At 49.6% G+C, this 12,500-nt stretch overlaps 1 non-coding gene and 2 pseudogenes across 1 annotated transcript; all 3 read left to right on the forward strand.

Annotated features, from left to right (window-relative positions):
• The first annotated feature begins 7,770 nt into the window (after positions 1-7,770).
• Positions 7,771-9,710, forward strand: LOC148299228 (small subunit ribosomal RNA). Its single transcript, XR_015839108.1, has one exon. It is a non-coding gene; the product is annotated as a small subunit ribosomal RNA (ribosomal RNA).
• Positions 9,711-10,069: 359 nt separating this feature from the next.
• On the forward strand, positions 10,070-10,231 carry LOC148299229 (5.8S ribosomal RNA; annotated as a pseudogene).
• Positions 10,232-10,569: 338 nt separating this feature from the next.
• The window catches only part of LOC148299230 (large subunit ribosomal RNA), a 4,078-nt pseudogene continuing 2,147 nt past the window's right edge, over positions 10,570-12,500 (forward strand).

Below are 12,500 nucleotides of genomic sequence, written 5' to 3' on the forward strand. Positions count from 1 at the left end.
TAATATTATTAATTGAATAAATTAATTAATCAATATAAGGTTATTAATGAGAAGGGTGAACCGCGGGAGTAGCTATGATCGGCCTAAGGTTGCCGAATGCCTCGCCGTCTGACATTAATTCGACCCTCTCGATGGCTCGTCGGGAATGGCCCGGATCGAGCTCGCGACGCGGTCAAGCGGCCGCGCGTACCCCACACTGCGCGGGTACTACGAGTGGGAGTTAATATATAATATTATACGAGGAGTTATTAATACATAATATAACACAAGGAAGGGTGAACGGCGGGAGTAGCTATGATCAGCTTAAGGTTGCCAAATGCCTCGCCGTCTGACATTAATTCGACCCTCTCGATGGCTCGTCGGACAAGGCCCGGATCGAGCTCTGAACGCGGTCAAGCGACGCCGACGCGCGGCAATCGCGAGTACCCTACGCTGCGCGAGTACTACGAGTCGGAGTGTTTGTTCGTTTAGATAATGTATATATATATATATATATATATATATATATATATATATATATATATATATATATATATATATATATATATATATATATATATATATATATATATAAATATTATATAAGGAGGGGTGAACGGCGGGAGTAGCTATGAACGGCTTAATGCCTCGCCGTCTGACATTCGTCGGGGAGTACGAGTGATTGTTTATTCATGTGAGAGATAACAGAGAGTCGGAGTGATGGATTATTTACAATAGATAATATTATTAATTGAATAAATCAATTAATCAATATAAGGTTATTAATGAGAAGGGTGAACGGCGGGAGTAGCTAAGATCGGCCTAAGGTTGCCGAATGCCTCGCCGTCTGACATTAATTCGACCCTCTCGATGGCTCGTCGGGAATGGCCCGGATCGAGCTCGCGACGCGGTCAAGCGGCCGCGCGTACCCCACACTGCGCGGGTACTACGAGTGGGAGTTAATATATAATATTATACGAGGAGTTATTAATACATAATATAACACAAGGAAGGGTGAACGGCGGGAGTAGCTATGATCAGCTTAAGGTTGCCAAATGCCTCGCCGTCTGACATTAATTCGACCCTCTCGATGGCTCGTCGGGAATGGCCCGGATCGAGCTCGCGACGCGGTCAAGCGGCCGCGCGTACCCCACACTGCGCGGGTACTACGAGTGGGAGTTAATATATAATATTATACGAGGAGTTATTAATACATAATATAACACAAGGAAGGGTGAACGGCGGGAGTAGCTATGATCAGCTTAAGGTTGCCAAATGCCTCGCCGTCTGACATTAATTCGACCCTCTCGATGGCTCGTCGGGAATGGCCCGGATCGAGCTCGCGACGCGGTCAAGCGGCCGCGCGTACCCCACACTGCGCGGGTACTACGAGTGGGAGTTAATATATAATATTATACGAGGATATTAATACATAATATAACACAAGGAAGGGTGAACGGCGGGAGTAGCTATGATCAGCTTAAGGTTGCCAAATGCCTCGCCGTCTGACATTAATTCGACCCTCTCGATGGCTCGTCGGGAATGGCCCGGATCGAGCTCGCGACGCGGTCAAGCGGCCGCGCGTACCCCACACTGCGCGGGTACTACGAGTGGGAGTTAATATATAATATTATACGAGGATATTAATACATAATATAACACAAGGAAGGGTGAACGGCGGGAGTAGCTATGATCAGCTTAAGGTTGCCAAATGCCTCGCCGTCTGACATTAATTCGACCCTCTCGATGGCTCGTCGGGAATGGCCCGGATCGAGCTCGCGACGCGGTCAAGCGGCCGCGCGTACCCCACACTGCGCGGGTACTACGAGTGGGAGTTAATATATAATATTATACGAGGAGTTATTAATACATAATATAACACAAGGAAGGGTGAACGGCGGGAGTAGCTATGATCAGCTTAAGGTTGCCAAATGCCTCGCCGTCTGACATTAATTCGACCCTCTCGATGGCTCGTCGGGAATGGCCCGGATCGAGCTCGCGACGCGGTCAAGCGGCCGCGCGTACCCCACACTGCGCGGGTACTACGAGTGGGAGTTAATATATAATATTATACGAGGAGTTATTAATACATAATATAACACAAGGAAGGGTGAACGGCGGGAGTAGCTATGATCAGCTTAAGGTTGCCAAATGCCTCGCCGTCTGACATTAATTCGACCCTCTCGATGGCTCGTCGGACAAGGCCCGGATCGAGCTCTGAACGCGGTCAAGCGACGCCGACGCGCGGCAATCGCGAGTACCCTACGCTGCGCGAGTACTACGAGTCGGAGTGTTTGTTCGTTTAGATAATGTATATATATATATATATATATATATATATATATATATATATATATATATATATATATATATATATATATATATAAAATATTATATAAGGAGGGGTGAACGGCGGGAGTAGCTATGAACGGCTTAATGCCTCGCCGTCTGACATTCGTCGGGGAGTACGAGTGATTGTTTATTCATGTGAGAGATAACAGAGAGTCGGAGTGATGGATTATTTACAATAGATAATATTATTAATTGAATAAATCAATTAATCAATATAAGGTTATTAATGAGAAGGGTGAACGGCGGGAGTAGCTAAGATCGGCCTAAGGTTGCCGAATGCCTCGCCGTCTGACATTAATTCGACCCTCTCGATGGCTCGTCGGGAATGGCCCGGATCGAGCTCGCGACGCGGTCAAGCGGCCGCGCGTACCCCACACTGCGCGGGTACTACGAGTGGGAGTTAATATATAATATTATACGAGGAGTTATTAATACATAATATAACACAAGGAAGGGTGAACGGCGGGAGTAGCTATGATCAGCTTAAGGTTGCCAAATGCCTCGCCGTCTGACATTAATTCGACCCTCTCGATGGCTCGTCGGGAATGGCCCGGATCGAGCTCGCGACGCGGTCAAGCGGCCGCGCGTACCCCACACTGCGCGGGTACTACGAGTGGGAGTTAATATATAATATTATACGAGGAGTTATTAATACATAATATAACACAAGGAAGGGTGAACGGCGGGAGTAGCTATGATCAGCTTAAGGTTGCCAAATGCCTCGCCGTCTGACATTAATTCGACCCTCTCGATGGCTCGTCGGGAATGGCCCGGATCGAGCTCGCGACGCGGTCAAGCGGCCGCGCGTACCCCACACTGCGCGGGTACTACGAGTGGGAGTTAATATATAATATTATACGAGGATATTAATACATAATATAACACAAGGAAGGGTGAACGGCGGGAGTAGCTATGATCAGCTTAAGGTTGCCAAATGCCTCGCCGTCTGACATTAATTCGACCCTCTCGATGGCTCGTCGGGAATGGCCCGGATCGAGCTCGCGACGCGGTCAAGCGGCCGCGCGTACCCCACACTGCGCGGGTACTACGAGTGGGAGTTAATATATAATATTATACGAGGATATTAATACATAATATAACACAAGGAAGGGTGAACGGCGGGAGTAGCTATGATCAGCTTAAGGTTGCCAAATGCCTCGCCGTCTGACATTAATTCGACCCTCTCGATGGCTCGTCGGGAATGGCCCGGATCGAGCTCGCGACGCGGTCAAGCGGCCGCGCGTACCCCACACTGCGCGGGTACTACGAGTGGGAGTTAATATATAATATTATACGAGGAGTTATTAATACATAATATAACACAAGGAAGGGTGAACGGCGGGAGTAGCTATGATCAGCTTAAGGTTGCCAAATGCCTCGCCGTCTGACATTAATTCGACCCTCTCGATGGCTCGTCGGACAAGGCCCGGATCGAGCTCTGAACGCGGTCAAGCGACGCCGACGCGCGGCAATCGCGAGTACCCTACGCTGCGCGAGTACTACGAGTCGGAGTGTTTGTTCGTTTAGATAATGTATATATATATATATATATATATATATATATATATATATATATATATATATATATATATATATATAAAATATTATATAAGGAGGGGTGAACGGCGGGAGTAGCTATGAACGGCTTAATGCCTCGCCGTCTGACATTCGTCGGGGAGTACGAGTGATTGTTTATTCATGTGAGAGATAACAGAGAGTCGGAGTGATGGATTATTTACAATAGATAATATTATTAATTGAATAAATTAATTAATCAATATAAGGTTATTAATGAGAAGGGTGAACGGCGGGAGTAGCTAAGATCGGCCTAAGGTTGCCGAATGCCTCGCCGTCTGACATTAATTCGACCCTCTCGATGGCTCGTCGGGAATGGCCCGGATCGAGCTCGCGACGCGGTCAAGCGGCCGCGCGTACCCTACGCTGCGCGAGTACTACGAGTCGGAGTGTTTGTTCGTTTAGATAATGTATATATATATATATATATATATATATATATATATATATATATATATATATATATATATATATATATATATATATATATAAAATATTATATAAGGAGGGGTGAACGGCGGGAGTAGCTATGAACGGCTTAATGCCTCGCCGTCTGACATTCGTCGGGGAGTACGAGTGATTGTTTATTCATGTGAGAGATAACAGAGAGTCGGAGTGATGGATTATTTACAATAGATAATATTATTAATTGAATAAATTAATTAATCAATATAAGGTTATTAATGAGAAGGGTGAACCGCGGGAGTAGCTATGATCGGCCTAAGGTTGCCGAATGCCTCGCCGTCTGACATTAATTCGACCCTCTCGATGGCTCGTCGGGAATGGCCCGGATCGAGCTCGCGACGCGGTCAAGCGGCCGCGCGTACCCCACACTGCGCGGGTACTACGAGTGGGAGTTAATATATAATATTATACGAGGATATTAATACATAATATAACACAAGGAAGGGTGAACGGCGGGAGTAGCTATGATCAGCTTAAGGTTGCCAAATGCCTCGCCGTCTGACATTAATTCGACCCTCTCGATGGCTCGTCGGGAATGGCCCGGATCGAGCTCGCGACGCGGTCAAGCGGCCGCGCGTACCCCACACTGCGCGGGTACTACGAGTGGGAGTTAATATATAATATTATACGAGGATATTAATACATAATATAACACAAGGAAGGGTGAACGGCGGGAGTAGCTATGATCAGCTTAAGGTTGCCAAATGCCTCGCCGTCTGACATTAATTCGACCCTCTCGATGGCTCGTCGGGAATGGCCCGGATCGAGCTCGCGACGCGGTCAAGCGGCCGCGCGTACCCCACACTGCGCGGGTACTACGAGTGGGAGTTAATATATAATATTATACGAGGAGTTATTAATACATAATATAACACAAAGAAGGGTGAACGGCGGGAGTAGCTATGATCAGCTTAAGGTTGCCAAATGCCTCGCCGTCTGACATTAATTCGACCCTCTCGATGGCACGTCGGACAAGGCCCGGATCGAGCTCTGAACGCGGTCAAGCGACGCCGACGCGCGGCAATCGCGAGTACCCTACGCTGCGCGAGTACTACGAGTCGGAGTGTTTGTTCGTTTAGATAATGTATATATATATATATATATATATATATATATATATATATATATATATATATATATATATATATATATATATATAAAATATTATATAAGGAGGGGTGAACGGCGGGAGTAGCTATGAACGGCTTAATGCCTCGCCGTCTGACATTCGTCGGGGAGTACGAGTGATTGTTTATTCATGTGAGAGATAACAGAGAGTCGGAGTGATGGATTATTTACAATAGATAATATTATTAATTGAATAAATTAATTAATCAATATAAGGTTATTAATGAGAAGGGTGAACCGCGGGAGTAGCTATGATCGGCCTAAGGTTGCCGAATGCCTCGCCGTCTGACATTAATTCGACCCTCTCGATGGCTCGTCGGGAATGGCCCGGATCGAGCTCGCGACGCGGTCAAGCGGCCGCGCGTACCCCACACTGCGCGGGTACTACGAGTGGGAGTTAATATATAATATTATACGAGGATATTAATACATAATATAACACAAGGAAGGGTGAACGGCGGGAGTAGCTATGATCAGCTTAAGGTTGCCAAATGCCTCGCCGTCTGACATTAATTCGACCCTCTCGATGGCTCGTCGGACAAGGCCCGGATCGAGCTCTGAACGCGGTCAAGCGACGCCGACGCGCGGCAATCGCGAATATATATATATATATATATATATATATATATATATATATATATATATATATATATATATTATGATGAAGATGGAGAGGAAGAAGAAGTAGAAGAAAAGTAGTAGAAGAAGAAGAAGAAGAATAATAATAATAATGATAACAAAACTAATAATCATAATAGTTATGATAATACTGATAACAATGATTATAATAATAAGAAGAAGAAGAAGAAGAAGAAGAGGAAGAAGAAGAAGAAGAAGAATAGTTATCATAATAATAGTAGTAATAGTAATAATAATAATAATAATTTCGTAAGATGAAGAAAAAGAAGAAGAAGAAGAACAAGAGCAAGAAGAAGAAGAGGAAGAAGAGGAAGTCGAAGAAGAGGTATAGGACCACGAAGAATAGAAGAAGAAGAAGAAGAAGAAGAAGTAGGAGAAAAGTAGAAGAAGAAGAAGAAGAATAATAATAATAATAATAACAAAACTAATAATCATAATAGTTATGACAATACTGAATAATAAGAGGAAGAAGAAGAAGAAGAAGAAGAAGAAGAAGGAGAAGAAGAAGAAGAAGAGTTATCATAACAATAGTAGTAATAGTTAAAATAATAATAATTTCGTAAGAAGAAGAAAAAGAAGAAGAAGAAGAAGAAGAACAAGAGCAAGAAGAAGAAGAGGAAGAAGAGGAAGTCGAAGAAGAATAGAATAGAATAGAAGAAGAAGACGATTAAGACGAAAAGTAGACGACGAAGAATAGAAGAAGAAGAAGAAGAAGAAGAAGAAGGATAATAATAATAATAATAATAATAATAATAATAATAATAATAACAAAACTAATAATCATGATAGTTACGATAATAATGATAACAATGATTATAATGATAAGGAGAAGGAGAAGAAGAAGAAGAGGATGAATACTTTTTAAAAAAATATATATATCTGCGTGTACACGCATCGACGTGTAAAAAATATGTATATATATTCGTAACGTGTATCCGCTATCGAAACGAAAATCGTGTAGAGAGAAGTGAAAAAAATTATGCGCGCCGACCATCTGGACTCGATCACTCGCCGTACCCCGCGCGGGAGTTACGCTAAGCCCGAATCCGCGCACCCGCCTCGGTCTAGTCGCTCTCGGGGCCGGGGCCGGCGAGACCGGGCCGCCGCGGTACTGTATGCGCGTCCGTAGTGGCGCGCTGATTTGCACAGCGTTCGCAAACCGCGGCGGCCCATCTGTCGGTCGCGTCGGCGGTACATTTGCGAAACTCGACGCGGCGTTCGCCTTCTGGCTTCGCCGGCGCCCGTGTCTCATCTCTGGAGTTCCGCGCGAGTAGAACTTGACCAAGAAATGAAAAAGAGTACGGTCGGAGGAGGTAACTCCCCGGCCACACCGTTGCCTCACGGCTCACGGCGTACGCGTTTTACGAATGGGAATTCATAATTTAGGCGACGACGACGCACTCCGTGTGATCGATCCCCGCCTGCTCTCCCCGCTCGGCTCTTCGAGCAAGAGAACCACCGCAGCGGCAAGGCAGAGTAACAACAATACACATGCCCGATAATGAGCAAATTGTTCTTTTATCGACGGAGTGTGAGTGTCACAGAGCGTGGCGCGGCGGGTGACTCCGCCGCGCGCGAACACGCCGTGTCCGAGCAGTGTCTCTCGGTTACGCAGCTAACCCGAAGAACAGCTCCCTGGTTGATCCTGCCAGTAATCATATGCTTGTCTCAAAGACTAAGCCATGCAAGTCTCAGTAAAAGCCGAATTAAGGTGAAACCGCGAATGGCTCAATATATCAGTTTTGGTTCCTTAGATCGTACACGGTTACTTGGATAACTGTGGCAATTCTAGAGCTAATACATGCAAACGAGGTCCTGACCGGCAACGGGAGGGATGCTTTTATTAGATCAAAAACCAATCGGCGGCGGGGTTCGCGCCCCGTCCGTCGCCATTCGAGATGACTCTAGATAACTTTGAGCTGATCGCACGGTCTAGCACCGGCGACGCATCTTTCAAATGTCTGCCTTATCAACTGTCGATGGTAGTTTATGCGACTACCATGGTTGTCACGGGTAACGGGGAATCAGGGTTCGATTCCGGAGAGGGAGCCTGAGAAACGGCTACCACATCCACGGAAGGCAGCAGGCGCGCAAATTACCCACTCCCGGCACGGGGAGGTAGTGACGAAAAATAACGATACGGGACTCGTCCGAGGCCTCGTGATCGGAATGATTACACTTTAAATCCTTTAACGAGGATCCATTGGAGGGCAAGTCTGGTGCCAGCAGCCGCGGTAATTCCAGCTCCAATAGCATATACTAAAGTTGTTGCGGTTAAAAAGCTCGTAGTTGAAATTGTGTCCTGCGGTGTCGGTCTACCGAATGCGGTACGACAGGCACGTCTGCGGGGCTTCTCGCCGGTGCGTCCACCGCCGGTGTGTCGCGGTCGTCCTCACGGTCGGCCGCGCGCCGAGGCGGGCCGTCGCGGCTGTTTACTTTGAACAAATTAGAGTGCTCAAAGCGGGCTAACACTTGCCTGAATATTGTACGCATGGAATAATAGAATAGGACCTCGGTTCTGTTTTGTTGGCTTTCTGATACCAGAGGTAATGATTAATAGGGACAACTGGGGGCATTCGTATTGCGACGTTAGAGGTGAAATTCTTGGATCGTCGCAAGACGGACTAAAGCGAAAGCATTTGCCAAAGGTGTTTTCATTAATCAAGAACGAAAGTTAGAGGTTCGAAGGCGATTAGATACCGCTGTAGTTCTAACCATAAATGATGCCAGCCAGCGATCCGCCGAAGTTTCATAATTTTAACCCGGTGGGCAGCTCCCGGGAAACCAAAGCTTTCGGGCTCCGGGGGGAGTATGGTTGCAAAGCTGAAACTTAAAGGAATTGACGGAAGGGCACCACCAGGAGTGGAGCCTGCGGCTTAATTCGACTCAACACGGGAAAACTCACCAGGCCCGGACACTGGAAGGATTGACGGATTAACAGCTCTTTCTCGATTCGGTGGGTGGTGGTGCATGGCCGCTCTTAGTTGGTGGAGCGATTTGTCAGGTTAATTCCGGTAACGAACGTAACTCTAGCCTATTAAATAGACGTGCAACCGGTATCACGAGGGTCCGCGTGCGCGCGTTCCGCGGCGCTCGCGTCGCGTGCGTGCGTCTCGCGGTCTTCACTACCGGCGTACAATGAAAATCTTCTTAGAGGGACCGGCGGTATATATAGCCGCACGAGATTGAGCAATAGCAGGTCTGTGATGCCCTTAGATGTCCTGGGCCGCACGCGCGCTACACTGAAGGGATCAGCGTGTCCTCCTTGGCCTAACGGCCCGGGTAACCCGATGAAACCCCTTCGTGATAGGGATTGGGGTTTGCAATTCTCCCCCATGAACGAGGAATTCCTAGTAAAAGCGAGTCACCAGCTCGCGTTGATTGCGTCCCTGCCCTTTGTACACACCGCCCGTCGCTACTACCGATGGATGATTTGGTGAGGTCTTCGGACTGGTGCGCGGAAGCTCGTCTCGGGCGTCCGACGCGTCGGAAAGTTTGACCGAATTTGATCATTTAGAGGAAGTAAAAGTCGTAACAAGGTTTCCGTAGGTGAACCTGCGGAAGGATCATTTCCTGTGTAATAATATATTTTGTAATATATATATACATACTTGTATGTAAAATACACGAATCACGATGCGCGGCCGAGAGCCCGACATCGCTGCGGCGGAGATCGCCCTAGGGCGCCGCCGCGAACCGCGGACCCGCCGGCGTCGCGGGACGGCTCTCTCGATCCTGACGGGTCGGGGGACCGCGCCCGCGTCCGGTCGCGATTTAGTGATGCGCGTGTGCGTGTGCGCGCGCGCATCACCATTAAGGTTGCTATTTTTTGTTGTTTTGATCTTCTAAGGTCAGTTTGCGCTCGCGCGAACACCCAAAACGCGACGGATAAACAAGTGAACGAATGACAATTTTAAAATTGTACAATTATTACCCTGAACGGCGGATCACTCGGCTCGTGGGTCGATGAAGAACGCAGCTAAATGCGCGTCAGAGTGTGAACTGCAGGACACATGAGCATCGACATTTCGAACGCACATTGCGGTCCGAGCAAGACGTAGTTTGTCCACGGACCACTCCTGTTTGAGGGTCGCGCACGCAATGCGACCAGACTTCGCCGCGGAGTCTCTCACCCTCGTCCGCGAGGGGGGGGGGGCCCCGGCGAGCGCGCTGCCGGCGTCGCCCGCGCCGCCCGACCCGCTCCGGCGGTCGGCGCGCGCGCGGGCGTCCGGTCAAATGTGTGACGAATTTCGAGCGCGCGGCCGGGACGCTAACGCGTGTCCGGGGGCTAGCGACGACGCTGTGAAACCGCGATCGATCCTTTTGCGATCTTCGCGGGGCGATCCTCGCGCCCTCGACGCGGTCCCGCCGCCGCGCGCCTCTGTCTGTCTGTATTATTTATATATAATATAAAAATTATCTTTCTGTCGTCGACCTCAAATCAGGAGAGATCACCCGCCGAACTTAAGCATATCAGTAAGCGGAGGAAAAGAAACTAACGAGGATTCCCCGAGTAGCGGCGAGCGAAACGGGAAGAGCCCAGCGCTGAATCCTGCGGCCCAGGCGGGCCGCCGGGAAATGTAGCGTTAGGGAGGAGAGTAATATATACACGCGCGGTCATTAGTCACGGCTGCCTGTCCAAGTTCATCTTGAACGGGGCCCGCTTACCCGCAGAGGGTGCCAGGCCCGTAGCGACGGTAGCCGGCCGCGACGGTCTCTCTCCCCAGAGTCGGGTTGCTTGAGAGTGCAGCCCTAAGTGGGTGGTAAACTCCATCTAAGGCTAAATACTACCACGAGACCGATAGCGAACAAGTACCGTGAGGGAAAGTTGAAAAGAACTTTGAAGAGAGAGTTAAAGAGTACGTGAAACCGTTCAGGGGTAAACCTGTGGAACTCAAACGAGCGAACGGGGAGATTCATCGCGTCTTCCGTCGGGGCCCGCGTCTCGGTGCACACCTTCGCCCTCGGCACTCGTGTCGGGGCGGCGGGTGTCCGGGTGCGCAGCCGGGCCCCCGGAGCGCGTGCACTTCTCCCTCAGTATAACACCGCGACCCGTCGCGCCCCGGTCGAATGCGCCGTGCGGTTGTCCCGTCTCGCTATGCGGGGCGGAGCCGCGGCGTCCACGGCCGGGGCCGGTCGAACATTTGACGAGCGACGGTAGAGAACGAGGATCGCGTCCGCCCCACCTGTGAGGGCGTCCGTCGCGTCACAGCCGCTTCCTTATCGCGGCCCCCGGCGTCTAGTGCGTCGCGGGCGTCGCTTTTCGGTTGCCGGCGGTTAGTGGCGCGCTCTCGGACGGGACGCGTCCCGGTCGGCGGTGGTTTTGTTTTGGGCACTCACAGGACCCGTCTTGAAACACGGACCAAGGAGTCTAGCATGTGCGCGAGTCATTGGGAACGCTGATAAACCCAGAGGCGAAATGAAAGTGAAAGGTCGGCCTCGAGCCGGCCGCAGGGAAGATGCGCGGGCGTCGCCAGACGCCCCGCCGCATTCCCGAGGCGTTTCGAGAAAGCCCCCGTGCGATTATCGAGACGCACTGAGAGCGTACACGCTGGGACCCGAAAGATGGTGAACTATGACTGGTCAGGTCGAAGTCAGGGGAAACCCTGATGGAGGACCGAAGCGATTCTGACGTGCAAATCGATCGTCCGAACTGGGTATAGGGGCGAAAGACTAATCGAACTATCTAATAGCTGGTTCCATCCGAAGTTTCCCTCAGGATAGCTGGCGCTCGAGAAACATGACGTTCGCGTCATTCTGACAGTCTCATCCGGTAAAGCGAATGATTAGAGGCATTGGGGTCGAAATGACCTCAACCTATTCTCAAACTTTAAATGGGTGAGATCTCCTTCTTGCTCGAAGATGAAGTAGGAGCTCGGATGGGAGTGCCAAGTGGGCCAATTTTGGTAAGCAGAACTGGCGCTGTGGGATGAACCAAACGTCGAGTTAAGGCGCCCAATGAACGCTCATCGGAGACCATAAAAGGCGTTGGTCGCTCAGGACAGCAGGACGGTGGCCATGGAAGTCGGAATCCGCTAAGGAGTGTGTAACAACTCACCTGCCGAAGCAACCAGCCCTGAAAATGGATGGCGCTGTAGCGTTCAGCCTATACTCGACCGTCGCAGGCAGGTGGGACGTTCGCGCGGCGCCCGCGTCGCGCGATCGTTTTGAGGCCGCGACGAGTAGGATGGCCGCGGCGGTGTGCGCAGAAGGGTCTGGGCGTGAGCCCGCCTGGAGCCTCCGTCGGCGCAGATCTTGGTGGTAGTAGCAAATACTCAAGCGAGGTCCTTGAGGGCTGATGTGGAGAAGGGTTTCGCGTTAACAGCCGTTGCACGCGAGTTAGTCGATCCTAAGCCCTAGGA

This window comes from Brachycentrus maculatus, unplaced genomic scaffold (assembly GCF_059751285.1).
Source record: "Brachycentrus maculatus isolate JH-2025_06_01 unplaced genomic scaffold, ASM5975128v1 h1tg001277l, whole genome shotgun sequence".
NCBI classification, from domain to species: Eukaryota; Metazoa; Arthropoda; class Insecta; order Trichoptera; family Brachycentridae; genus Brachycentrus; species Brachycentrus maculatus.